This window comes from Hemibagrus wyckioides, linkage group LG24 (assembly GCF_019097595.1).
Source record: "Hemibagrus wyckioides isolate EC202008001 linkage group LG24, SWU_Hwy_1.0, whole genome shotgun sequence".
In the NCBI taxonomy this organism is placed as follows: Eukaryota; Metazoa; Chordata; class Actinopteri; order Siluriformes; family Bagridae; genus Hemibagrus; species Hemibagrus wyckioides.
Window position 1 is genome coordinate 3,925,318 of NC_080733.1, and position 4,719 is coordinate 3,930,036.

General features: G+C 37.6%; 1 pseudogene; it reads left to right on the forward strand.

Moving 5' to 3' along the window:
• Positions 1 to 3,952: 3,952 nt before the first annotated feature.
• Positions 3,953 to 4,061, forward strand: LOC131345530 (U5 spliceosomal RNA; annotated as a pseudogene).
• Positions 4,062 to 4,719: the final 658 nt, after the last annotated feature.

The window sequence follows — 4,719 nt, forward strand, 5'->3', positions numbered from 1 at the left end:
ATTTCTCATGGAATTACATGTTCATTCAATTTACTTAAATTCAATTCAAGATTTTTATTCGTCACATAAACATCTCGATACCGTTGCAGTGAAATGAATACCTGGCCACTCTTCTTAGACCGTGCCCATGAATAAACCAAATTTAAGAATGAAGTTTAAAAAGTAATGAACAGAAATAAGAAGAGTTAATAGAATGTGATGCGGAATATGTCACATGCTACATGTAGTAGCATCATGTGCAAAGATAACTCAAAGAAGAGTGATGTATTTAACATACAGGTGAGTTCCACTGAGTAACAATAAAGCTCAGTGTTCAGAATTACAAAGGTTGATTTAGGATACAAAGAGATCGAGGATTTATTTCTGTGTATTTAAATATCTGCAATTTCTTCACATTTTCATTTCTTTCTTTTTTTGTTTATCTAAAATGACTAATAATTAAGGGTTAGGGGTTTTCCTTAAAGGCCCTGCAGTGGATTTCTGACAGTTCTGAGATATAACCTCTAATCTCTAGCACAGAATTAAAGCCACTGTGATACATGATAAAAGTGTTTTCCTGCCTCAGGAACCTCAGCTGATCTACAACTTACCTCGCTGCACTGTTTGTGTAGACATGGCAACCCAACAAAAATGTTATAGTACATACATTATGTTAGTTATAACTCATATAGACACCTGTTAAATACGCAGAGTACAATGGTACAACAACGAAACCAGTCCCTATATGTTTGTTTGGTCAAATAACAGACTGGTTTAGTTCTTTCAGATGTGTTACTGCGTTCCACAAACAGTACAGCTAGCTAAGTGTTAGGTAAGTTGACATTTCCATGGGCAGTTGAAATGTAAATACCCTCATTACTAGGGTAATTATGCACATCCTGTAACAAACAAAACATCTTATTGGAAAAACAGCAGCTCATACAAATGTAATTACCCTCAACCTGTGTAATTACCTGATAGAGAATGTTCTGCTGCTGGTAAAATACACCTGTGTGCTTACCCGAGCCAAAACTGAAGTTGAAACACATGTGTATTTACATTTACAAGCTGCTAATTAGGTGACATATATATAAAAATTCCCAGTACGGTTTATGTGAAACTAGAAACTCAGAAGGTTTTATACAAAAACACTAAGACAAAGCGGACACTTTGTTGATTTCCAGGCAGTGAAGTGCTATTCTGTATCACATCCATCAAAACACTGGCTGAAAAGTTGAAGACTCATCATGCAGCTGAAAGGAACCGTGAGGTGGAAGTTTCCTTTAATAGATCCTTTTCCCCCCACGCACCTGCTATAAACGCCACAGGTATGCAAATGCGCTCAGCATCCTTCCTAACCAATCAGCTGTGAATTGAGGCATCTCTGCTTTGAAGTCTGCATGGAGGAGCTGTTCCCCTGGTGATACGAGCGCTGGTGGAAACGAAGGCCACTAGAAAATTGTCCTTGCAGGACAAAATGATCTGGCCTAAACGAAAAGTGTCACTGAACAAAAGCCTTTGCTGTAGACTGGAAAATTAGAAGGCACAGGCTTTCCGCTGATGACGAGGGAATAGTAGGTAAAATTGCTACTTAAAAAACATGAGAGTGCCGTCTCAGTGGAACCGGACATGTCAGGTACCATGCATCTAGCAGGACCGTGGTTTTACTTCTGATGTCCTGCTTCAAGCTGCTGATTGTGTCATTTATTCGTTATTACGGATTTCATCAAATGACCCATCATTAATTGCCACTGTTAGAGAATCTTGTGGTACTGAATGTGTCAGAATGAAATGGAAATCAACTTATGGGACACTTTTAATCAATTAGAATCAATTTCAAGTCTGTTTTTATGATTATTCAGGAAACAGTTGGGTTTCTGTGTGTAGAGTGTCATGACGCTGGTGAGCAGGAAGATGGATGGGAGGGAAACCATTGTTGGGCAAACCATTTAAGTTTTTTTGATGGTAAAACACTTTGTCCAAATCCTGCATTAAAATGATTAACCACTACTGTACTTGAAGGTTCTTCAAGTTGACTTTACTCACAGTTTTAAGGCAGAATGTGAAAATTCACTTCTAAGTAAAACCATACTGAAATAGCTTTCAGTGTGAAGTGTGACGTCACAAATCAATCCAGTGGTGGAAATATTAAAGAACGATAAAGAATTGAATTTCCTCCTGTTTTGTTGTGTCTATGTTCAGAATTGAATGTTTTTTGTCATGTCACACTCCATAGTGGTGCTTAATGGCTCATATGAAACAAAAGCATTTTTACATAAGCACTTGTTTTTACCTAGCCTACTAGGAGCAATGCTTTTTTTTAAAGAAAATTTCTAAATAAAAGGTTATTTTTTTTCCACACAAATGTTTTTATCTTCGAAGTAAGTGCTGATATTAAACCCATTTCTGCTCTCTGAGATGCCCCAAGTGCTTGTTCATAAATATCTACAATTTGAAGGTCTTATATTCTGTGTAAGGTTAACCAACAGAGGAAAAACACAGGTCTCACACTGAAAGCCAGCAGAGTCCTGACTCATTTTATATCAGACTTGCGATAGTGATAAAATAATTACATTAATAATAAAATAATTCAGTTCCGTCGTCGGTGTAATAAACACCGGTGTGCTGGTAAATATAGTTAAGCATTGAATAAGCATATAGAATACACTCTATTTTAAAATACTAATCTTACACTGACAGGACTATTAAAAATTTGAAGAACATTTGTCCATATGGAAGTTTGGGCTGACTGAAACAAATGAAGTGAATTTTGTAATGAATTGAGCAAAAAGAGTAAAGCTTAAAGTAACCTAAAAAAAAAAAAAACCTGTTGCCTTTATCCTTCGATCCTGCTGGAAAATGAAACCACCCCATGTCTTCTCATCAGCCAGTGAAGGAGCTGGAACATTTGCTACTTACCACTTTTTGACCCAAGTCTCAAAGCCATTAAGTAACAAAATGGAGCAATCCATGGATGTTAAAAGTAATTCATTTTCACATTTTCCACTGCTTGCACTCTCACTCTCACTCTCTCTGTCTCTTTCCACACACACACACACACACACACTTTTTGCTGTTTACTAGAGTTCACTACATTTTCTATTACCATTTAATAAAATGTCTCACTGCACAATCTTTATTTTGTCTGGCTGATCATATCTGACTTTAAAATGATAAATGTTGTTCAAGTAAACAATTCCTCTTTTTCTATACTTCACTGAACTGCATAAGCATTCAAAGACAAAAACAAAATGATGACACGCTGATGATCTGACCCATCGTGTAATATATTACATCTGGCAGCTAGAATTATCATCACTATCATTCAGCTTTGGTCATACATTAATTCCATCCATTTACTGTATCTCAGGAAATATTGACAACTCATGACGACGCGCTAAAGCCGTTATCCGGGACTCCCTCCGGGACAGAGGAATGAGCTTAACGAAGCTGAGGAACAACAGAGGGTCCTACTGTCACGGTTGAGGAGATGGCTGATGCATTGTTCTGGTGTCTGGGTTTTTTTTTTACAGTAATGCTAGGGAGTGCTTACCTCACACCATGCCATCCTGCTCTGTCACACTTTAATTGGGATTTATGCAGCACCAAACCAAAGAGGATGTTATAGAGCTGTGAGTAAACTAGAGATGACAAGATTTACTGAGGGCCAATCTTGCATTTCCATGGAAGATTTCTCCTGAATGGAGGATCAGCTTGCGGAAATAGTGAGGGGCTTAAAAAAGAGGCTTAAAAAAATAGCTGCGAGTGAGATGGCAGTTTTTGTTGTTGTTGTTGTTGCCATATTTACATTCTGTTCTGCAAAGATAGCTGGCCCTATGGACAGCATTTTGGTCGATGTTGGGTTTGAAGCATGCTGATTGGTGTTCCGTGATGTTTATGGGTTATGCTTTACATGAATAATCCTGCGGTAATACCTGTATTAAATATAATACCTATTTCAATAATTTCGATGTAGCTTGGGTTTCTCTTCAGTCACGCATAAATCTTTCGCCTTTTACTGAACATTTCTGTGGAGAGGAACGTCAATGACTTATTTTTGTGAGCTTTGCTATGGCAAAGCTATAATTTTTGTGGGGGAGGTGGTAGCTCAAGTGGTTAAGGCTCTTGGTCGCTGACCAGAAGATACCGCCAAGCTGTCAACATTGGGCCCTTAAGCAAGGCCCCCAACCCACCCTGCTCCAGCAACTGATAGCTCTTCAGGAACTAATAGGCCTGTGTAGTGTCTAAGTTCATTAAACACCAATCATTTCATCTTAATTAATTTTCGCATAATTTTTGCAGCATCCATTCATCTTCCGGTCCCATTGTAGTACCGGTACGTGCTCTGGGTGAAACAGTGGGGCACTAAAACCCGGGGCTTTGCTTCTTTATACACAAGGGGGAAATTAATACAGTAACATTTCTTCATTTAGAACACGCTATTATCTATTAACATTTAAAACCAGAGCTCTATAAGATTATTTCCTTTTAGTCTTTTAGTCTTAAATAGAGCATGTTTGACGTACTTTACACCTTCATATTAATTAATAAATTAACTAACAAATAACTAGCATGTACTTAAGTTGGTAGTTATTTATTTACATGTGAATTCATTAGATTCCCGTCGTTAAGGTTAGAGCTTCATTAGTTCCTGATTAAAACATGCTTTAACTCATCATTGCCTCATACTGAAGCAGGTATTATATTTAATTCAGGTATTAGTGCCGGATTATTCATGTC